Source organism: Mixophyes fleayi, unplaced genomic scaffold (genome assembly GCF_038048845.1).
Source record: "Mixophyes fleayi isolate aMixFle1 unplaced genomic scaffold, aMixFle1.hap1 Scaffold_34, whole genome shotgun sequence".
NCBI classification, from domain to species: domain Eukaryota; kingdom Metazoa; phylum Chordata; class Amphibia; order Anura; family Limnodynastidae; genus Mixophyes; species Mixophyes fleayi.
The window spans coordinates 332,933-358,241 of NW_027447404.1; the positions used below are offsets into that span (position 1 = coordinate 332,933).

The window sequence follows — 25,309 nt, forward strand, 5'->3', positions numbered from 1 at the left end:
ACCGGCAAGCATTTCTCGATCCTAAGCATTCCATTGATCTTTTTGGACAAAAGTATGTAAATTGGAAATAGGACTGGCTTTTTTGATGATCATCAGTTTCCAGTTAATTGTTATAATCAGCACTGCAAAGGTAAGGCAGAAGCATTCATGTATCTTAAAAATACCCAATCTATCAACAGTGTGTTTTGCGCACAGAATGTTTCGCATGATGCAGGATGTGAATAAAGAGAAAGGGTAAGTCCAGGGCCCACGCTTGGATTGATAGCAGGGGAACCTTTCGATAACATGCCATTCATAGATAGAAACATAAGTGTCTTAGTTGTTTGTTTTTTAACTTCATGCCTTGAGCGATATCTTACTCGATGAGCCAGGGCCATGAATGATTATTACAATACAAGCATAAATACTATATAGTACAATTGTGAGTTAGATCAAATACTGTAAAGAGTACAATAAATCAACCAACTTTTATATATTTAATTTACAAAATTGCATCATGAGACTTTCCATACCGAAAGTAAGAGTGGGACACATTCCAGTAGCTGCACCATTTCTATTAATTGCAATCTTCAAAACTGAAATTAGGTGGTTTATTAAATTATTACACGTTCCATTAGTGAGGCGATTGTTCCAAAATGTTTTAATTTCTAACAGACGCTCATGTTTAGTTTTTCTCTTTTCCACCTCCCGAATATGAGGTTTCATTAATTCTTAGACTAATTGAGTTAGAATCAGAAAAAATATAATAAATATTTGTTTTGCATCACACCACACCTGTTAAATTTCACAAGAAAGCCAAATAGCACGAACCACATACAGTACTGTATGTTGGAAAAATTATAACACTACTACTGTACATAACAAGGTTTTTGTTTTAGATAAGCAAAGTGAAAGACAATACTGTACCCAGGTATCATTGTACACAGAACACTTAAGAGTCCACTAAACGCTTTTCTGCATTAGTGTAAGAATCCCAGTTTTAAAATCATAGCCACAAGTTGAAGTAAATGTCACTTTCACGCAATCATTATTTGGGTAGACTGAACATGGGGGAGGTTTTTTTCTATCCACCAGAAAGGTTCCAACGAATCTTTTTAGTCTCCCAGACAGCACATTCTTAAAATTCAGAGACCAATTCTAGCTTTGGACAGTAGATGGCAGCGGTACTCCAAACGTTAAATGTAAACTGTATGTAACATTTACACATCTAAAATGTAATGGAGATATATATTTTTAGACCGTGCTTTTTGCCATACAAGACCATCTAATAAAAGCACAATGAACTAGTGCATAAGGTTATATTATGCTGAATGACAAGCTATAACTGTTTTTGACTGTGATTTGTGTATAAGCTTGAAATGAAGAGATTTATACACAGCAGCATATGACTGGTTAGTTTTTGTGCTCACGGCCAATAAATTTCTTCCTAATCTAGTCCAGAATCATCATTTAAAGCAAAAGAAATATGCAAGATATTTGTAAAAATGCTAATAATTTATCCCAAAAAATGTGTCCATTTTATTAATGTGACCCCAGAAATTTGTGGGAGCTCCTGTGAACCCCAGTAGCAGTTTTCTTGCTTTCTATCTTTTCAAACTGCAGTCTTGGTGGAGAAAGGGCAGCCCCCTTGCAATGACTAACTACCATCTGCAGACATAAATGCACCCAATAGCAACACTAAACAGCATGTCTGTCCTCTGCCTTGGAATATTTCAAATAATTAGAAGCTGCACAGCAGGTGATGCAAAAAGAGTTTAAATTGTGAAGGGACAGAGTCTCAAAGCTGCATTGTAGCAGCTGTTGCCCTTTGCAACAAAACTCAACAGTATTACACCACACATGGCAGAGCTCAGAGGTACCACGTTGCATTGGCACAGATGAATGTTTGGTCCTATAACAAACTCCCAGACCACGGGAAGGTGGCTGATTAATCTCGATGTCGACAGGTCTGGTCTATTACACAATAAGATATAATATGCTGACAAATTCTGGCAGCTTTATAATTATAGCAAGAGCCCAAAAGCACCCCAACTTAAGATCTGAAATTATGTAGTCACTGCCTGGAAGAGCCACGGTTGAAATTAATACAAATTCTCACCAGTAATAAAGCCTAAAAAGGGACCATGTTGGAAATGAAAATAAAACAACTCACACCACTTAAATTACATTTTATTCAATGATGTTATTTTGCAGAATTCTGAATATAGACGAAGCACAGACGATTGTGGATACAGTTTACACCTGCTGCAAATGGAGCCTACAGTTCACTCTTTGTACTCTCCGTTATAACTGCTGGAGTGTTCCACAGAAACCACATCGTTTGCAATCAGAACAAAAAAAATATTTTCTCCTAGAAAGCATCCAACACCGCGTCATTGGGCTGTACGGCGTTTAGAAACGCAGCCAGTACATAGCACTGCGGATACGATTATAGTCAGGAAGCTGCTCAACGGGACCTAGTTAAACGGAGACAAAAGTAAATCACCGAAAATGCACCGACCTCGAATAGATCCGTTCAGTAGAATACACATTACATGTATGCTGTGTACTACAATATAGTTAGACCGATTATTAAGACTAATGCTTTAGACCAACCAACACAAAGCCATAAGAGATGTTACAACCAGATCAAGTTGACTAATCTGCAACAGTGTCTGGAGAATTGACAATACAGCAGCCTGAAGCTTAGGGACAGTGGTGGTCCCAGCGGGTGGGGAAATGATAAAAACTTACCGACCGCAGCAACAGCGGGGCACTTATCATACAGGTATTTGGAGCAAACGTCCCTCAGTGTCTTGGCATTGACCGCCTGTCAAAAGATAATAAAACCGAGGCTACAGAATAGCTACATAACTCATACATATCATCATCATCATCATTTATTTATATAGCGCCACTAATTCTGCAGCGCTGTACAGAGAACTCATTCACATCAGTCCCTGCCCCATTGGAGCTTACAGTCTAAATTCCCTAATATAGACACACACTCACACACATAGACATATACATACAAGAGACAGGTAGAGATTAGGGTCAATTTTTGATAGCAGCCAATTAACCTACCAGTATGTTTTTGGAGTGTGGGAGGAAACCGGAGCACCTGGAGGAAACCCACGCAAACACAGGGAGAACATGCAAACTCCTCACAGATAAGGCCATGGTTGGGAATTGAACTCATGACCCCAGTGCTGCGAAGCACAAGTGCTAACCACTAGACTACTGTGCTGCCCGTACATATTGTCACATATAATTTTTTAACACTCATACGCTATTATAAAGCATAAAACCATAACATTATCTTGCAAAAATTGTACTAGAAAACTTGTATAATCCAGATAGATAGAGGGGGGTGTTACAGGTCTGCCAGGATATCATCTGATACACAGCGAGGAAAGTACATGCAAAACAGCCGACTTTCTCGAGTTTGGGGACAAATCAATACTATATGCAGATCAGATCTAATAATAGAACTATTAGCAATTTTTACTTTTTTTTTTTTTTATTATAGCACGAAAATCTCAAATCTTACGATTTCCAAAAGTATTGCAAATATATGCACCAGACACCTCTCTGTCGGCCTTATTTTGGCTGCCTGGTCTAATTTGAACACTTATAGTGAATTCCTTCCTGCCCTTATTTACACTTTTGGTTAGTTACAAACTGATTTACTTTTCTTTATGTAGAATAGTTTGTGGGGAGATCCGGGGCGGCACTAGGTGGGCTTCAGGCCTCTATGCAAGGTGTTTCCTGTATGCCCAGTTGGGGTCCATGGTCTTTTCTCCCATTAGCATGCTGTCCCATCCTATCCCACATCCACTTTAGGCCTAACCTATTATCTATATCTTGAAAGGAAGGATGTAAATATTTAGGAAGTGAGATGACGGGCTATGCATCCTGGGAAATTCCTGTTTCTGTTCTGCATTCTAGTTATGTATGTCATGCTGAGCAAACATATTTTATTTCACTCCAGGCCCTCTACATCCACATCTGCAAATACCATTAGCAATAAATACATATATATGGCTATCTGTTATTAACGCCCCTATTTATCAATAATGGACGATATTGAAGATTTCCTATTCCTGTTCATCGCAGGGATAGAAAATCTTTTTCAATTTAACAAGAAAAAGTTATACTGACTGACAGTGAGTCTTACTTCTCATCAGGCCAATGCGGGGTGCTTTTGTGCCAGCTTGGCTTCCAGTTCCAGATTCATTAAAAAATAATAAAGTTTAAATAAAAAAAAAACGAAATAGAAAAAAAGGGCAAAAAATGCTTTATTTGTTAATAATAAAGCATTTTTTCCTTACAGTACCCCAGCTCTTACTATCCTGAGATGGTGATAGTGTAATGCATGCAGCATTACTAACTGTGGCCTCACCCCCCTGGTGATGCAGATGAGGTCACTGGGGAAGGGGGGGAATTTAACTACACTGGAGGAAGGGCCTCCTCCTGTAGGTGGGTGACATGGGGGTCAGTTGGGAGCCAGAGTGACTTTTCGCCTTGGGGGAGGAGCTGCCATTTTAGTTGGGACCCAGGAAGGAGAAGGTGTGGGAGGGTGGGGGGGGGTTCCGGGAGACAGCAATTAGAGAACCCAGGAAGAGCAATAAAAAAAGAACCCCTTCTAGGAAAGACCCATTTTAAAAAGCCCCAACAAGATGGGGTGGGCAGCAGATGCTTCCAAGGATGTAAAGAAAATAAAGTCCTATAGAGAGGGTTAGAAACAACAGAGGGATCCCCATCAACAATTGGACAGCTTACTCTGTCCTAAAATACTGTTCATTCCAGCCAGGGACAGATTGGGAACTTAAAATGGCCCTGGAATTTTTTTTTGAAGTGGCCTCGTGTGGGTGGGACCAAATCAATTACTGTAGGTGGGGCCAACACAAAAGTAGGCAGGATTTAGAACTACTGTAATTTGGTTGTAGTAACATTTAGGAAAACTTAGATGTAATGAATTAAGACACAGTGGGTCATCACTAAGCAATGCAGGGGAAAAGCTGTGAGTCCTGTGTTATAAAAATAAATGAATATTTGCATTATTTGCGACTGGTTTATGCCTCTGTGCTCCACCTTGTTTAGTTGCCTATTAACACATCCTTCTAATAATCCCTTCATAGAAACATATCTGACTTTGGTTAATAAGTTTAACTATTACGAAACATGTTGGCACAATCGTATTGGTTCAGTCGGCCAGTGCACTATATGAGCACTGGCATTAAATTGTTTGAACGTGAGGAAATAGACATAAATATGAGTAATATTATACACTGTTTAATGCTAGTAAAGCTATAAATGATAGGAGTTACATTGGGACAGCATGGAGGGCTGATATTTATGGAGAGATTACATTTGGGGTGCTCAGGGCAGCACGGTGGCTTAGTGGTTATCACTTCTGCCTCACAGCGATGGGGTCATGAGTTCAATACCCGACCATGGCCTTAGCTGTGTGGAGTTTGTATGTTCTCCCCGTGTTTGCGTGGATTTACTCCGGGTGCTCCGGTTTCCTCACACACTCCAAAAACATACTGGTAGGTTAGTCTTTATCTGTCTGTGACTGTGTATGTTAGGGGATTTCGATTGTAAGCTCCAATGGGGCAGGGACTTATGTGAATGAGTTCTCTGTGCAGTGCTGCGGAATTAGTGGCGCTATATAAATAGATGATGATGATGATCCCCAAAGTGTGGGACATCCTCTGATTATACGGTTTGTGAGAGCATAGATTATCAAGACAATATGGTAATGTATTTATTGGAAAAGGCTTGGAAAGGTAAAATAAAATGTGTAACATAGACAATTGTGTGGTGTTAGGTAAGTATGATTTTAAATGTAATGGTAGTGTATAGTTTGATGTTTAATGAAAGTATATGGGTTTAAATGTAATATGCTAGCATGGAAATGGCAGTACATAGTTTGTTGTGTAATGGAAGTGTATGGGTTTAAATGGAACATGCTAGCATTGAAATGGTAGTGCTTATTTTTTTATGTAATCGAATTGTATGGTTTTAAATGTGACATGCTAGCATGGAAATGGTAGTGCATAGTTTATTGTTTAATGGAAGTATGTGGGTTTAAATGTAACATGGTAGCATGGAAATGGCAGTGCAGAGTTTGTTGTTTAATGGAAGTGTATGGTTTTAAATATAGCATGCTAGCATGGAAAATGGTTTTGCATAGTTTGTTGGATTAAAAAGTTTGCTTTCAGACTCAGGGCCAGATTTACTAAACTGAATTACTACACGTCCCTGAATTCACTATAAGCAGAAGGCAGTTGATCCGATAGCGGCTGCAGAAGCCGAAGAGACATGGCCAAACAATTTTGAGAACAGTGAGTACTTCAATGAGTAATTTCTCCAAGATTCCAGTCGATCACGGGATTATGGAGGTGGAGCCAGGGATGACCCAGAATTAGTGGAACAGAAGGGCAATCAATGAGGAGAAGAGACAGGGTTTCGGAATGAAGAGACCCAACAGTAAGTTGTAATGACGGAGTAGTGAAGGAAATCCTGCCTCCGGGTAAGGGACCCCCATCCAAACCACAGACGGTGATAGCGGAATTCATTTTCATGAAAGGGATTCCAATGGACTTGGCAAAACTGATATCCAGAAAGTTGCCTGCGGCACCGCTATCAATAAATGCTGAGATGACAACGGAATGTGATCCACAGGAAAGATGAGCGGGAACTATTAATGCATTTTTGGAAGAAATGAACTGCAGACCTAGATGAATCTCTTCCACCTTCTCTAGGCCTGATCTTTTCCCGATTTGCTGGGACAGGAGCGCAGAAGGTGACCTTTGGTTCCACAATATAGGCAGAGGCCTAGGGTGCGTCTCCTAGTTCTCTCTTCCTGGGAGAGGCGATAGGCGCCTAGCTGCATAGGTTCCGCAGTTTCCATATTAGAAGGAGGCACAGAAAGGAATGCACTGGGAGTGGGTGCTTCCTTCTCAGCTCTTCTTTCCTTGAGGCGTCTATCAATTTTGATTGTGAGCTGCATAAGTCCCTCCAGGGAAGTAGGTGAAGGGTACTGTACCAGGGAATCCTTTATTTGCTCTGATAACCCCAAACGGAACTGGCTGCGTAAAGCTGGGTCATTCCACTCACTATCAGTGGACCAGCACCGGAATTCGGCAGCATATTCTTCTGCAGAGCGTCGGCCTTGTTTTAGGGATCTGAGGTGGGCCTCAGCGGAAGCTACCCCATCCGGGTCATCATAGAGGAGCCCTAGGGCTTCGAAAAAGGAATACACACACCTCAGCGAAGGACGGTCGGAAAGCAAGCTGCAGGCCCAGGATTGCGGGTCCCCTTGAAGCAGCGAAATCACTATACCCACTCTTTGTTGTTCTGAGCCGGAGAAGCAGGGTCGGAGACGGAAGTAAAGTTTACAGCTCTCCTTAAAGTTACGGAAGAGCCTTCTGTCCCCAGAGAATCGATGCGGCGGTACTCACCGCCGCCGCGACTCATCTCCTGGTCTCCCCGGCGTCCCGGCCGTCATCTTGACGACCGGGATGTCACTTCTGGCCGTGACCCGGCCGTTCCTCCGAAGCGCCGCGTCCCGGCAATGAATGAAAGCCGGGCGCGTGCGCAAATTGGCCACACAAGCCTGCGGGCTAATTAATGAACATAATTTAATCTTATGCAGGGGGCTGTGTATACTTCAGAGCCAGGCTCTGATTGGCTGCTTGTAGTATTTAAGGCAGGGAGGGCTTAGCCCAGGAAACGAGTCGCGGCGGCGGTGAGTACCGCCGCGGCTCGTAACAAACATGGCTCCTGTGGGAGCCATGTGAGAGACATGTGAGATAGGCTTTGTACTAAAGCCAGATACACATGGGGGTAAATGTATCAAGCTGAGAGTTTTCCGGCGGGTTTGAAAAATGGAGATGTTGCCTATAGCAACCAATCAGATTCTAGCTATCATTTTGTAGAATGCACTAAATAAATGATAACTAGAATCTGATTGGTTTTTCAAACCTGCCGGAAAACTCTCAGCTTGATACATTTACCCCATGGTCTGTTCTCCATTTTGGCCTTCCTTCTCACACACACACACACACGGCCTATCCTCCATTTTGTCTTCTCAGACAAGCGCACATGTCCTATCCTCCATCTTGTTTTAACACACACACACACACACCCATATCCCTCCATCTTGTAAATCTTTCCTTGTCTCCTCACAGACACATGGCCTAACCTCCACACATGCACTGTCTTACAATACAATCTATCTTACAATACAATCTGTCTTACACACAAATTGTCTTATAACTGATTGCATGAACACACATTATCTTGCAACTTGATTGCACACAATCTAATTGCAGGCAAACATATAGTCTTACAATCTGGCTCTCTTTCTTTGTCTTCACATAAACACACATCAAATTATCTGTCTTATACACACATTGTTTTACAATCTGATTGTATACACACACTGTCTGACAACTGATTGCACACCAGAATTCTTACAATCTGATTATACGCAATCTGATTACACACACACATATATATAAATATATATATAAAACATGTTTTCTTAGTAACATAGATAAGAAGCACATTTACAATTGTATAAGATAGCTGAAGCAAGCAATGTATTGTGTTTCATGTAATATGTATTATATGTTCTACACTGTTAGTATATGAGTGAATACCGTTACTGAAAATATCTATTGTTAATAAGAATACATATTATCTTTAATAAGACTTTATGGAAAGTCTTTCTTGATATGATATGATATAATATTCATTGAGACATTGAAATAGCATCATCTTTCTAAGAGCAGGGTATAAATTGGAATCAACCTTGTATGATAATGAAGGTAGTTTAAAAAATGGTTATTACGGTAATAGCATTATTAGTATATTTGCAACATCATTGGACCTTTGTGTTTTCACATTAGCACAGTAGTAGTTTCCTCCCTCCCTCCTGTAGGCTGTTGCCTGTACCTCTTTGTTTGTCCTTTACATTTTTATTTCTTCTCTTCCAAGGTAGGTGCGGGATGCTCAATGGTGTTACTAACCCCTTCTCTCCCCCTTCACAGACAAGGCACAGTCAGCATGAAGTTTTTGCAGTCAGCAACTAATATATACGGTGCTATTGCTGATTGGCCACAGGTCACTGCCCCTTTCGAAGTAACGTGGCCCTTTGGTCCCTTTGTGTGGGCACGTCATTGTGAGTCCAGAAGGGGAGCAGTCACTCTGATGCCAGATTTAGCACAGGCTAATAGTAAAGGAGTATATGCTGAGACCGGTGGTTAGTGCCAGATGGCCATACCATATACCATATTTGGTTTGGTTATTAGTTGTTAGCTGACCAGCTACCACCATAATTTTGTCTTCAATAAACTGTGACCTTTTGCCAAAACTAAAATTTGTGTCAGTGTCTTTATTTATGCGTTTAAATATTAAGGATTAACTGTGCAATGAAGAGAGGCAAAAACAATATGCAGTTTATGTTTTATTACATTAGTATAATTGTGCAATTCCCATATTCCCAGTAGGGATGAGCGCGCTCGGATTTCAGAAATCCGAGCCCACCCGAACCTTGCCGATCCGAGTCGGATCCGAGACAGATCCGGGTATTGGCACCAAATTCAAATCTGAAACTGAGGCTCTGACTCATAATCCCGTTGTCGGATCTCGCGATACTCGGATCCTATAAATTCCCCGCTAGTCGCCGCCATCTTCACTCGGGCATTGATCAGGGTAGAGGGAGGGTGTGTTAGGTGGTGCTCTGTCCTGTAAGATCTCGTGCTGTGCTGTGCTGTGCTGTGCTGTGCTGTGCTGTGTTCTGCAGTATCAGTCCAGTGGTGCTGTGTGCTGTGCTCTGTCCTTCTGAGGTCAGTGGTGCTGCTGGGTCCTGTGCTGTGTCCTGTTCAGTCCAGTGGTGCTGTGTCCTGTGCTCTGTGCTTCTAAGGGCAGAGTTATTTCCCCAATATTCCAAAGTGTTTAAAAAAAATAAAAAAAAGTTATTTAAAAATAATACAAAAAAATAATTACATTTTTTTTTAATTACAACAAAATTTGCACAACCAATCCTGCAGTATAAGCCCATTGGTACTGCAATATTACCAAGTTCACACATTCAGCAGTAAAAGTCCAGTGGTTCTGCAATATTACAAAGTTCACACATTCTGCAGTATCAGTCCAGTGGTGCTGTGTCCTGTGCTCTGTCCTGCTGAGTTCAGTAGTGCTGCTGGGTCCTGCGCTGTGTCCTGTTCAGTCCAGTGGTGCTGTGTCCTGTGCTCTGTGCTTCTAAGGGCATAGTTATTTCCCCATTATTCCCAAGTTTTTAAAAAATAAAAAAAAAGTAAAAAAAAATAAAAAATAAAAAATTTAAAAAAATATATATATTTATAACCAAATTTGCAAAACCAATCCAGCAGTATAAGTCCATTGGTACTGCAATATTACAAAGTTCACACATTCTGCGACAAAATGAATACAGGAAATGCCTTATTTTACCTAAGTTAGCCCTATGCATGTTTGGCCACATTATTTGGTTGACTGGTGATCAGGGTGGATCCAGGCACAGCTTCTTATTGCTGTATCCTCTTTCTCAGCTTTTCCAGGAACACACAAAGGGACCCAACCAATTCGATGTTATTCCAGCTGTGAGAGTCTCCCAGTCTGACTTACTGACCATGCCTGCTGTAAGTACAAAGCAACGCTGTTCGTGCTATTGCTGAGTATTTGACCTTTACATTATTAAATTTTCACTAAGTGCTATGAGATGGCAATTTCATTTATTTCTAGTTGGGCTTCTGGAAGTATCAGCTACCACTGATGTTCTAGTGAGTAATACTTGCCTACTTTTTTGCTTGGAGGGAAGGTCCAAAGGGCAAGTGCAGGGGGTGTGGAAACATGATTTGCACTTGGTCTTTGGCCCTCCCCTTAATGATGAAAATTGCATCAATGCCACACCCACACCCTTTCAAAAGGGATAGATGGGATGTGGGAGGGTGTCATATGACTTATACTGTACTGTGCTCTACCATTGGCTATTTTGTACCTATTAGGTGGATCATTTTGTTGTTGTTGGATCCTGGAGGGAGCATGGATCGGTGCTATGAGGACTATGCAACCCTGAGTATGGGAACAGGCACTGTCGGAAGTAAATATTTAATTGGAGGGTGGGCATCATGTTCTAGATCAGAGTTAAGGAATACTTCTGCTGTTGTTAAACTATAGATGCCAGAATGCTCTGTCATAGTAGGAGCTGTAGTCCCACAACAGCCTCATCAGTTGTTTATTCCTGTCCTATTACACAAGCAAATTGAATCTATGACTTTTGACTCAACAAACTTCCCTCATTAGTATAATAGGAGCTATAATAGGAGCCCCACATCATGTCACTGCCCCTGTCACATGCAGCCCTGTCCTCACTAACACATCACTCATCTCCTGATATACTCTGTGCTGCTGGGGACCCTGCTCCTTCCACTATATAACTCTCAGTCTGTGACTTCCTGCTGCCTCCATTCCCCTCCTCACATCATGTCACTGCCCCTGTCACATGCAGCCCTGTCCTCACTAACACATCACTCATCTCCTGATCTACTCTGTGCTGCTGGGGGACCCTGCTCCTACCACTATATAACTCTCAGTCTGTGGCTTCCTGCTGCCTCCATTCCCCTCCTCACATCATGTCACTGCCCCTGTCACATGCAGCCCTGTCCTCACTAACACATCACGCATCTCCTGATATACTCTGTGCTGCTGGAGGACCCTGGTCCTTCCACTATATAACTCTCAGTCTGTGGCTTCCTGCTGCCTCCATTCCCCTCCTCACATCATGTCACTGCCCCTGTCACATGCAGCCCTGTCCTCACTGACACATCGCTCATCTCCTGGCATACTCTGCTGCTGGGGGACCCTGCTCCATCCACTATATAACTCTCAGTCTATGGTTTCCTGCTGCCTCCATTCCCCTCCTCACATCATGTCACTGCCCCTGTCACATGCAGCCCTGTCCTCACTGACACATCACTCATCTCCTGATATACTCTGTGCTGCTGGGAGACCCTGCTCCTTCCACTATATAACTCTCAGTCTGTGGCTTCCTGCTGCCTATATTCCCCTCCTCACATCATGACAGTCCTGTCTTTACTAACACAAGAGGACAGGCTCCTCTGTAAACCATTGATATAATTGCTCAAGGGTCCAGTGCCTCGACTGTCCCCCTGCTTGCTTGTCTGTCACTTCATCTCCTCCTTAGGAGGAACTCAAGTGGCATCAATGACAATTCCGAAATCGACTGGGTAAGACTGCAAAAACAATAAGTTTGTTTTTGTGTCTGCGATTAATAATGTGGCGATGTTTTTCGTTCTAATTTACGTAGTAGCGGTTCACTAGCCTCCACAGATGTATCTTTTTAGAGTATTATTATTAATAGTAAATATCTATCTATACATTGTCTTACGATTTTATATATATATATATATATATATATATATATATATATACACACACATATATATACACACATATATATACACACACAGGGGGTGAAATACATTCGTCACTCAGTAGTGACTTTTTCAAAGATCTATTTGCTGTGTTAGGAGGTGGCATAATCCCCTCTATTGGGGAGCGACAAATTAGAGTTACATAGTAATATTAATAAATTGTAGATTTTCCAATATTTTAGCGCCTAGGAATTTTCAGTATTTTTTTAGTTGGACATACGTTTCTTTACAGCTTGTCAACATGTTCAGTAAGATCACATGTAGTAATCAGACTTCTCATTAGCGTTACAAACAGTTCACTACAATGTGGAAATGTGACATTACTAATTACTCTTTGTTCATGCACGGTCTCTTCTCACAGTTGAAGGTCAAACACCATCTTCAAGCATTTTGTCCAAAACCTACAATGATTACAAGAATAAGAACACAAACGCCTATGTTGCTAAAATCGTAAACATGCCAGGAAGGAGTAGGAGGTCGATTAGTCCAAATCCTGTAACCGTAACAATTGGAGATTCTACTGGAAATGGACCTTATGTAAATGGCCCATTGGAACCATTATCATCATATTGGTAATTATATATTTTCATTTTACAGGGCAGCAGCATATAGGTCATACTACAATTTACTATGGGAAGGAAATATGAGTTCAGCTCAAACACTCAAATTACTTTGATCATTTTGAAATGTTAGCAACAAATGAAGACCAAGTCCTCCCATTTTTTTAATTGATCTGGGCAGACTAGAGCAGGCCTGGCCGACTGTGGCTACCCAGCTATAGAGAAACTACAAGCCCCAGCATGCTCTACCAACCGATATCTGTCAGGGTATGCTGGGAGTTGTAGTTTCATAATACTAGGAGGGCCACAGGTTGGCCCATCCTAGACTAGAGGGTTTCCAAAGCATGTTTATATTATCATCATCATCACCATTTATTTATATAGCGCCACTGATTCCGCAGCGCTGTACAGAGAACTCATTCACATCAGTCCCATTGGAGCTTTCAGTCTAAATTCCCTAACACACACAGACACACACACACACACACACACAGAGACAGACTAAGGTCAATTTGATAGCAGTCAATTAACCTACTAGTGTGTTTTTGGAGTGTGGGAGGAAACCAGAGCACCCGGAGGAAACCCACGCACACACGGGGAGAACATACAAACTCCTCACAGATAAGACCATGGTCAGGAATTGAACTCATGACCCCAGTGCTGTGAGGTAGACGTGCTGACCACTGAGCCATCGTGCTTTATTGTTATATAAGTCCCAAGCTCTCCCTCACCAGCTTTAGACAGCATCATCTTGTTTTACGATTTCAGTTATTCAGGAAAATACCGCTACCCCACAAAGGTGCTTAAATATATCAGTTATGATTTATGAATGTAACTGTGCTACATATCTTCATCGGAGGATTAACATTTGGGCTCCAATTCACCTGTTTATTGTATATGAAGACGATTGATCTGGGTCCCTAATCTCTGACCCGAATCCCTAACTCCAGTCACCAATCCGTAACCACATTCTCTAATGAACGGATTCTGAATAAACTTGTGCTGAAGATGGAACGCTGGTGACTACGTTGTGCTGCTCCCCACTTCATGCAATAGGGTTTCTTACAGTGTAAGGACATACATTACAGGGATGCAGTCATTTGTCATTCATTTGTTGGTTTTTATCCCAATTTAAGATTTTAGAATTCAGTTGAGTTTAACAAATTTCATTTCATTTCCGTTATATAAAGTAAATATTGATGTCAGCCAACATCTTACTTAGTACAAAGTAAGAAGAGGCCTGAAGCTTATAAACAGCGGACAACCAAACTACCCGACACATAGTAACTTTACAGTATAGTGTAGTACACATGGGGATAATCATGTATGTTTATAGATATTTACATAAACATACAGAAATAATAGGGGGTGAGGACCCTGCCTGCCTAAATACAGGACAATTACAAACAATATTGTGTATGGTTAACAAATGAAAATCACTTGTCATTTATCATAAGTCTTAGGGGGGTATTCAATTGTTAGCGTTAACGCTGACAATTGAATACGCCCCTTAGAGGGCTTCGGTAGATCGGATACAGAAGCATGGGGCAAGTATGTGGGCATTGAATAAATGATACTATTTAACAATCACTAACTACATTTAAAGACCTTTATTGAATTAAGACCGGCAGTAATAAATCTCCCTTCACTGTTCTAGTTATGTGAAGACGATTCTTCCTCCTTTGTTTATTTGTATCATTTTATTATTTGTCTTTTTAACATGTTGTGAAATCTATTGCTAGGATCGGCATTGCAGGTTTTACCTCGATTGCGTATGATGGAAGTGGGACCATTGTGCCACAACAGAGTCTAGGTACATTTGCCCCTTATTCCGGAGCTATCGTAACACCTCAGAATCCAAGTAAGTACCAAGTGTCCGTCTGCTGTGGGACTGCAAGACCCAGCTATTCTCTCCCAGCCCTGGGAACTACAAGTCGCAGCATGCGTGGCAAAAAGTGTGACATTTCTCTGGCAGAGAATGCTGGAACTTATAGTTCCACACAAAGCACCCCTTTGTCCTTAATATTGTGTATATAATCTAAAGTCTGCGCTTTTGATGTCACGATTTCTTTTGCTACCAAAACCTTTGAGTCACAGGCATTGATTGATTCCGGAGCAGCAGGAAATTTCATTTCCAAATCATTAGTAAATCAATGGTCTCTACCAGTGATTACTTTAAAAACGCCCATTACTGTGACGGCTATAGATGGATCACGTCTCATCAACGGTCTCATCACCCAGAGTACGTCTCCAGTAACACTTCAGATTGGTGCCCTGCATCATGAAGAAATATCGTTTTTAATCCTTCCGGTTACGACAAGTCCGATTGTCTTAGGCCTTCCATGGCTTCAGTGTCACTCTCCCCAGATTGACTGGCGCACCCCTCAAGTTACGTCTTGGGGGTCTGAATGTCACCATCGTTGTCTCTCCCAAGGGGTTTCATTCAAAAGACAGCATTCGTCTATTCCACCAGGTCCTCCTCCACAGGATCCTTCATCTACGGATCTGTGTAATAAGGTTCAGTCTGAACGCCTTCCTCCTCATCGGGCGTTCGTGACGTCATCGGACGTTGAAGAGGGATCTCAGGAGTCATCTTCAAAAAGTCAAGTGCTGGTGGTTCACGGTCACCATCCGTCTTTTCCGGAATTTCCTGCCCTCCCGCCCACCCAAGTTCCTGCGGTGGAAACTGCTTGTCAGACCTTTAAAAATATCTGGTCTCAGGTCAAAACCTGTTTAAAGAAGACATCTATCAAATATAAATCTTTCGCAGATAAGAAGAGGCGGGCTATTCCACCACTAAAAATTGGAGATCGTGTCTGGTTATCTACCAAAAATATTCGTTTGAAGGTTCCATCTATGAAATTCGCCCCTCGTTTTATTGGTCCATATAGGATCATTCAAGTAATCAATCCAGTATGTGTGAAACTTCTTCTTCCTAAGAATCTTCGGATTTCTAATGCCTTCCATGTATCCTTGCTCAAACCTCTTATTATCAACCGTTTCTCAACTCCTCCCGCAGCTCCGCAGCCAGTTCAAGTCCATCAGGAGGAGGATTTCGAGATCACTGAGGTACTAGATGCAAAAATTTCACGAGGAGTCCTCCGTTTCCTCGTCCATTGGAAGGGCTTTGGTCCTGAGGAGCGCTCTTGGATCAAAGCTGAAGATCTTAATGCTCCTGCCCTTTTGAAGAAGTTTTATTCCAAAAATCCGGACAAGCCCGGTTCCAGGCGTTCTGTGCCCACCTTTAAAAGGGGGGGTACTGTCACTCACCGGACTGTGAGTGCTTCTTCCCGGACATTTAGGAACCGTGGCCGTCCTCCATGCTGAGGGTCTGCGCATGCGCAGCCCTTTCCTATAATTCAGTGTATGTCCCTTTAACTCAATTGGCAGATCAGGCAACACTCCCTATATTAAGCACCTGTGGTCAACACCACGTGGCCTGATCTTGGAGTCTCATTCCCCATGAGTCTCTGAAGGTGTTCCTGTGTTTCCTCGTGTATTCAGCGCTGCTGATTCCTGTGGTTTCCAAACCACTTCTACCTCTGTGGTTTCCAAACCACTTCTACTACTGTGGTCCCATACCACTCCTAACATCAAGTGTATCATCGTGACTGTTGGCTGATTCCTATCCGCTGCCTCCGTGCACTACAGTCTTCTCTCCACATCCACTCACCTGTTCATCATCAAGTCCGTGGCTGATTCCTATCCGCTGCCTCCGTGCACTACAGCCTTCTATACCACTTCAACGCTATTAGCTATTATTGTGACTGTTTGCTGATTCCTATCCGCTGCCTCCGTGCACTACAGTCTGCTCTCCACATCCACTCACCTGTTCATCATCAAGTCCGTGAGCTGATTCCTATCCGCTGCCTCCGTGCACTACAGTCTCCAGTTTGCAACTCGCCTGTGTTTATCATCGTGACTGCTAGCTGATTCCTATCCGCTGCCTCCGTGCACTACAGTCTCCAGTTTGCAACTCGCCTGTGTTCATCATCGTGACTGCTAGCTGATTCCTATCCGCTGCCTCCGTGCACTACAGCCTCCAGCTTGCTACTCGTCTGTGTACTTCATCGAGACTGCTGCTATCATTGCCATCCGCTACTCTCCGTGATCAACAGCTCCTGGTCTACTCTGCTCTCCCGTGTTCCATCGCTATTGGTACTTATTGGTTGCTACTGGTTACCTCCGTGTGCCCGCAGAGTCCTGCTGCTGCTGTCAGCGCTATCGTCCATCTGCTGCTGATCCGCTCTCCACGTCTTCCAGTGTTCCGCTGGTCTCTACCCTCCTGTCAGCATTGGATTCGTATCTCATCTGCTACTCCTCTGCTAGATCATCTCCATTCTCCTGGGTCCTCCATTAGTCCAGTTCCACGTCCTACTGATTCCTGTGGATTCGTGTCCCTGTTGGTCTACTTACCTGTGCGCTGCACCTACTAGACCCTTGCCTCATCCATCCAGGGACTTCTCATCCTGCCGGCCTCCTGCCGCTCAGGTATCGCTGCACTCCTATCTGACTGCCTGCTTCTGAACCACGGTATGCATACTTCTCATTGACTGTGCTAGTGTATTGCATATCTTGCTGGACTGTGTTGGTTCTCCTCTGGAGTCTGCTATCCGCTGAGTCTGCTGCCATCATTGACTGTGTTATATTGTGCTGGACTACTTCAAGAGACTTTCTATATTTGCAGACCTGTTCAGTCATTTATATATATATTGTGCATATTACTATGGATCGTGTTTAAGGTGCCCGTGTATATCCTGTGTTGCAGTCTCTCCCCGTGCACCTCCTCACATATATAGTCAGTGGTACAACTTGCTGGTCGCAGACCACTGATCCCTGTTTCCCGTATCACCTGTTCCAGTATCCTCTCACATAGCAGTGGTACAACTTGCTATCGCAGACCACTGACTCCCCGGATACCTCCTCTTGGATTCCATTCCTTCATATAGACAGCGGTACAACTTGCTATCCGCAGACCGCTGACTCTCATCACCTCCTCGTTTCTGTTGGACATTCCTCCTCACTATAGCAGTGGTACAACTTGCTATCGCAGACCACTGACTCCCCGGATACCTCCTCTTGGATTCCATTCCTTCATATAGACAGCGGTACAACTTGCTATCCGTAGACCGCTGACTCTCATCACCTCCTCGTTTCTGTTGGACATTCCTCCTCACTATAGCAGTGGTACAACTTGCTATCGCAGACCACTGACTACCTTCACGTGCCCTTGTCCATACAGTTCCTCGTGTATTATTACCTCCATACTACCAGTGCTGCTAGTCACAGACTTTCCTGAGCATCTCATCATCTGCCATTTCCTGTTCCGTGATCACCCTGCTACCAGAGTACACTATTACCATCTACATTGCTCTGGTAAGCCTACCATCTGGTGATCCCTGGGTAAAGACTCCTAGTGCCCGTGACAGTGCTGCTATATTAGAGGGGGTGGTGCTGCTATGACAGAGGGGGGATGTGTGCTGCTATGATAGAGGGAGCGGATGGGAGGGGGGATGTGTGCTGCTATAATAGAGGGAGCGGAGGGGAGAGGGGAATGTGTGCTGCTATGATAGAGGGAGCGGATGGGAGGGGGGATGTGTGCTGCTATGATAGAGTGAGGGGGTGAATGTGTGCTGCTATGATAGAGGGGGGTGTGCTGCTATAACAGAGGGGGGTGTGCTGCTATGATAGAGAGGGGGAGGGTAGGGGTATGTGTGCTGCTGTGATAAAGGGATGAGGTAAATGTGTGCTGTTATGTTAGGGGGGGTGCTGCTATGATAGAGGGGGGTGCGCTGCTATGATAGAGAGGGGGAAAGGAGGGGGGATGTGTGCTGCTATGATAAAGGGATGGGGTGAATGTGTGCTGCTATGTTATGCCTCCCCTCCTGTCTCCATACCTGTTTTTCTGCTCCGTCTTTACTGCATATGACTGGCCGGAGTTTCTGAAGTATTGGTACTTTTTGTTCATTGTTCTGTATGGTTTCACCCTGTATAGTCTACTGTTAGTGCTGTGTGTGGCGCTGCGGATACCTTGTGGCGCCTAACAAATAAATTATAATAATAATAATAATAATAATAATGTTAGAGGGGGGTGCTGTTATGATAGAAGGGGAAGGTGTGCTTCTATGATAGAGAGGGGGTGCTGCTATGATAGAGGGGGGAGATGTGTGCTGCTATGATAGAGGGAGGGGATGTGTGCTTCTATGATAGAGGAAGAGGGGATGTGTGCTGCTATGATAGAGGGGGATGTGTGCTGCATGGTTCTCGCCTTGATTCCATTACTTTGCTGAACATATGGCCAGCCCCCATTGTACTGACAATATAATTAATCCTGCCTACTTTAAACTTACTATATCACCAGCAAACCCTTGGAATAGCTCTCCCCTTCACTTATGCCATTGTCTACCAACCCTCCCTGCACTGTTATTAAATCAAACCACCACCAATCACTGGGCACATTTAGAGCTCATACACAATTGTTACCAAATAAGTGTTTTCTTGCAGATGCTTGAAGCAGTTTACCTTTCTGGTGATCGCACTAGATAGCCATTTATTATAAGGATTATTTTTAATGCATTTTTTGAAACACACAGTACACATTTTTAAATATTAAAGAGAGAGATTTGACTGGTAGTTTACAGCTCATGATGTTAGGGAAAGATGCATAAGTGCGGTCAGGTGCTCATATGCTGCTCTGGCAGACTGATCAAATAGGTTTCTGCCAACATGTTTCCTAATAGTTAAACTTATTAAACAAAGTCAGATATGTTTCTATGAAAGGAATTTTGTAAGGATGTGTTAGTAGGCAACTAAAGAAGTTTGAGCACAGAGGCATAAACCAGTCACAGATAATGTAAAAGGATTCATGTATTTTTATAGCACAGGATTGGCAGCTTTTTCCCTGCTTTGCTTTAGAAATGACCCATTGTGTCTTAAGTCATCACATCTAGGTTTTCCTAATTGTTACTACAATCGAATTCCAGTAGTTCTAAATCCCGCCTATTTTTGTGTTGGCCCCACCCACAGTTGTTTGGACCCGCCCACATGAGGCCACTTCAATAATTTTTTCCAGGGCCCCTTTAAGTTCCCAATCTGCCCCTGCCTGCAGGTTTGTTGATCATCTTAAATCTCAATACCTCATCCTCACGACAACAGAAAGTTGCGTTTTCCCTTTTTTGGGCTGTGAGCCCAAAAAGGGAAAACTCCATGTGTGGTCTCTGTTTACTCATCTGTAGAACAGTTATTATTTTCTGTTTTCATGTTTGCTCTATATACCATTGTGATGATTATGTATTATTGTTATTTTCCCTTAATATTCAGGTATGGCAATGTATATTGTATGTAACCTTGTAATTTAATCTCAATGTGTGCTTTGCTAGATGACATGAGTCTGAACCTATGCAAGTGTCAATAATCTTTTGAAACTAGCCAGGCCCGGGATAGATAAGAATCTCGGAGGAGTTTGAAGCCCAAAAGTTGTAAACCATCTAGTCACTCAAGCAGAGCAGAGGTGAGAGATTCTCTGAGATGCCCAAACATATATCTTAGATAGATACTTTACTTTGGAAAGCTCTGTGTCATATTGCGAATCATACTGACTTAATTGAAAATGTAATTCCTAAGGTGGGGGTGAAGAGCCTGTAAGAAGAGTTTAAAATCTTCTGCTTTAGACATTACATTGTACATTTTCATGAGGGGGTCTATCAAGACTGAAATGTCCCATTTTTCTCAATTGTGTTCCCTCACACACACACACACACACACACACACACACACACCAAGTCTTAACTAGTAAGTATTTCCTATTTTATTTTCTGAAATTTACTTGTGCAACTTATTGTATGTCGTGTCATTAACTTTTTGTAACTAATCCTTGGAAACATTTTTGGGATTAAAATACATTTAATCTCGCATATTCTCCATGATTCTTTGTGAATTTACAAAGCCCAGAGGCTCATGCTACATGTGTTTTTGATTTAAGTGTGAAACATTAATAAGTGGTTTGGTGAATGTAAGGACAACATAGTAAATCCTTTGTGGTGGCTAAAAAGGTATATTTATTGCTTAATGATTAAGGTGACGCTAGTCACTGCTAGCTGTTCAGATTGAGTTTCTGGGAGAGGCTGAATGTTAGTGACAACCACGCCTTCTTTAGTTTGGTTTTGGTGTTTTTTATGCTGTTATACATTACCTTGATGTTCAAATATCAAACTTTTTGTCAATTTCCTATACTGTTCCTACCACGCACCACGGACCTCTATGCTTCACATCCTACACTACTGTCAGGCGCCGTCCCCGCTGTTCTTCCACTCGGCGGGGACAGACGCCTGTCTCTGCTGCTCAGCCCGGTCTGTTGCTGGGCAACAGGAATGCCGCGCCCCCCAGCTCCGTCGGGCGCGTGCGCCCAGCTCAGTTTCGTTGCTAGGCAATGGGGCACAAGTATCGGCACAGGAGTGCCTGATTTCCCCAATCACTGCCACTTCCTGCCTCCTATTTAAACCTGGCTCTGGCGCCATTAGGGTGCCAGAGTAACAGGTTATATGCCTCTAGCTCCCCTGTGTTTTACTCCTCCATTTGTGACCCGGCCTCCTTGACCATTCTTCGGATTCTGCCTTCCTGTTGTGACCCGGCTTGCTGACCATCCTCATTTCTGTGTGCCCCACTGTGTTCCTGCGACCTTGGCTAGTTTTGACGATTCTCCTGGATTCTCCCTTTGTACCATGTATACCGATTGGCTTGACCCGGACCGTCTGACCCTTCTTTCACTACACCGGCAACTGACTAATAGGACCACAACCTGCGTACCCTGTGCAGCGAAGTCCAAACCTCCTTGCGGGGGTCCCTGTTGAATACCAGGGGTACGTTAGACTCCGCACCTATTATCTCAGTAGCGCTAATACCGGTTAGTGTTCCTCTCTATTCGGGCCTGACAACTACCTTATCTTGCGGATTCCAGAGCCACACCGCCCCCCTTAGGTCTTTAGGATCAACTTCAGACACATTCTGCTTTTCAACTGTCTCTTTCCCAGGGTCCGACTTCTCGGGGTGCTAGTGGCCTGGTACCCTTTCATTCTCCTCTTCCTGCTCTATCGACACTCATTCTCCATGGCTATTAAATTTTTAACGCTGAACGTGAAGGGGCTGACTTTCCCTCAGGAGAGGTCCACTTTGTTTCATAGTCTCAGACAGATGAGGGGCGACATAGTGTTCTTACAAGAGACTAACTTTCTGGTTCCCGCCACTCTGAACTTGCATCTAAATACTATCCCTGCTCTTACCATGATTGTGACGCAATCTGTAAGATGAAGGGGGTCACCATTCTTATACCTACGTATCTTACATTCACAATCTCTCAGGAAATTAGGGAACCAGAGGGGCGTTATCCCCTTCTGACAGAACTCACCCTGCTTTTAAATCATTTCCTAAAGGTTTCTCTGAATCAAGTTAACTAAACTCTTGGCTAAATTCAGTGGCCTCTGACTGTCTTTAAATTTACTTCCACACAGAATTAGAATCGATGTATCATTAAGATAACAAAATTTACCAAGCTCTAAAAGGGATTGGTATAGAAAAATTTAATGCTGAACTATGAGGAAAGTATGCAAATTTTTTATTATTTGGCTACTTTTTGTTTTATTCTTTTGATATTGGAGTGGGATGTTTGAAGAATAAAGAAGCATGAAAAACAATGCAAACTGACCAAACTAGGAACACTTTGGTGTAGAAGTAGCTTTATAGTGGAGCATTTGCTAAAGATAAATTGTTTTATATGTGTTTTAAAATGAAATATGTTTGTTTTTTCATTGGTAGTTATTATTTAATTAGTTGTCAACATGTGTCCGGAATTGCTGTTCAGCACAGTCACATATTTTTTTCCTCTTCAATTATTTGTCAATATTTAATTAGCATTAAACCAAAGTATAGAAAGTAGCCCCAATCATTCTATTTCCTAAATGCTTTACTTGAATTTACTGATAATTGTGGTTTGTAAAACATAGATGTTAAGCACATATACTACAGGTGGATGGAAATGTAGCGCAATAGTTAACATTGCTGCCTTGGGCTCAATTCGGACAAGGGTATATCTGTGTTGAGTTTGTATGTTGGCTTTCCTGGCTTCTTTCTAAATTTGATCTAGTATATGTGGTAGTGAAAGTATATTGTAATCTGTAATAGGTCATGGATTAATAGTTATAGCAATAAAAGATAATATAATATTCGTGAAAAAAACTGAGTATAGTTTGTAATATACATATGGTAGTTACCATTAGTGTACTACTGTATATAGTGTTACCTCTAAAATGTTGATATTACAATTTTGTGTTTTGCTTTTATTCAGGCTCAAAGAAAAGAGAAATAGAAGTGTATTTTAGGGCTCTCCAATTATGAATATTCATATATTAAATTGAATCTTTATTATTTAATAATAATTTTTTTTTTTTAAGAAATTCCTGATTTGCAAACAGCAAAATATTAAAAACACCAAATATGAAATCGCCTCTGTTCTCTGGGCCTGGCCCATAGCAGGCTACCTTGGGCTGGGTCACTTGGCTACCTGCATTTTTCTTTACTTTAAAATGTACCTTAAAGGCTGCAAAGCCGAGTGTCGCCTCCTGGGCTAAAATTTGTCTGCCAGCCCCTGGCCATATCTGGTTTAAAATATGCCTGGCAGAGAAATATCTGATGCCAAGCCTAATATACAGACCCACATATGGTGTCATCTCTAAACAGAACCATTTCTGGTGCTCAGTAAATCATAAAGGGCAATATCTCATGCCGAGTCTAAAAAGCAGACTGATATCTGGTGCCCAGTATAATGTTCAGATCCATATCTGTTACACAGTTTAATGTGCAGGCACATATCTGGTGCTAAGACAAATCTTTATACCCATATATGGAGATCAACCTAGTGTGCAGAACCACGCAGGTACCCAAAATAATATGTAGGCTCTTATCTGATGCCAAGTCTAATATGCAGATCCATACCTGATTGATGATTGGCATTTGTCTCTGTCTCCTAGTGGCTGCTCTTCCTCTCTGGCACATACTCCAACTGGGTATTGCTGAGAGCACAGGACTACTAGTTAGGATGTCTTGATTTGCATTGTGTTCTTGTCTAATTTCATTATCTACCCACTACCTTTACCCACTATCTGACTGTCCTCTAATTTGGTCCCCTTCAAACGGGCACTCAAAACTTATCTTTTCCTCAAAGCCTACCGGCAGCCATCCACCTAATCTTCTATCCATACTTGATTACCTTGCCCTCTCTCTCCCCTCTCTCTCTTGCGCTTGATCCCCTCCTCTAACTCCTGACTGGACCAAGAAAATAGTCCTAGGAATCAGATAACTGACTACTGAACATGTTATGAAGGGTTCTTTAGAAGGTTTATTTGCACCTATCCCTCCTTCTCATTTTCTAGAGTTTTATTCTTTTTTCCCCTATATATGGTCACAATTGTATTGGTTACAGCAGGGTTTCCCAAACCCAGTCCTCAAGGCTCCCTAACAGTGCAGGTTTTCCATATCTCCTTGCTGGAGCACAGGTGTATTCATTACTGACCGACACATTGTAACAGATCCACAGGTGGTCCTAATTATGTCACATGTGATCCGGAAAACCTGCACTGTTGGGAGCCCTGAGGACTGGGTTTGGGAAACCTTGGGTTACAGCATTGCCCAGCTAATTTGGATCACAAATCTATATTGAAAAGCTGAGGATTTCTAGTCTACTGTCTCAGTGGAGGAATCTGACCTTGACATGTGTTATCATGTCAGAAGATAGGTACTTGTAGTCATCTTCTTGTTGATGCCACGTGCAGAACAGAGTAGGGACCTGTTTGATGCAGATATTGAGTATTCGGAAGAGCCGCCTTGTCTTGATTATGAACAACGTCTTGAGATTGAAAAACTTGGTGAAGAACAGATTCATTTCCTCTGCAGTTTATTGTTTTAAGGATCTACTGAAGTCAGTTTCATTCTTGTGCAGGTTAAAAATTATCCAATGAACACTGTGATCTTTATAGCCTCTGTGTGCTACTGATTAAAACCACAATGGCCATTGGGTGTCTTGTGCATATTTATGAGCTCAATTTGGTGGCACAGCGGCACAGTGGTTGGCATTGCTGCCTCACCATTGGCTCTATTTTGACCAGGTCACTGTGGAGTGACTGTGGAGTTTGTATGTTCTCCCCATGTTTGCATGGTTTTTCTCCACTTTCCTCCCAAAAACAAAATATAAACTGATATGTTAATATTAATGTACAGACAGGGACTGGTGTG

At 42.4% G+C, this 25,309-nt stretch overlaps 1 long non-coding RNA gene across 1 annotated transcript; it reads right to left on the reverse strand.

Moving 5' to 3' along the window:
• Window positions 1-2,153: 2,153 nt before the first annotated feature.
• LOC142131225 (uncharacterized) lies at window positions 2,154-2,854 on the reverse strand. Its single transcript, XR_012686358.1, has 2 exons — window positions 2,734-2,854; window positions 2,154-2,456 (listed from the first exon to the last, which is right to left on the reverse strand). It is a non-coding gene; the product is annotated as an uncharacterized LOC142131225 (long non-coding RNA).
• Between the last annotated feature and the right edge of the window lie 22,455 nt (window positions 2,855-25,309).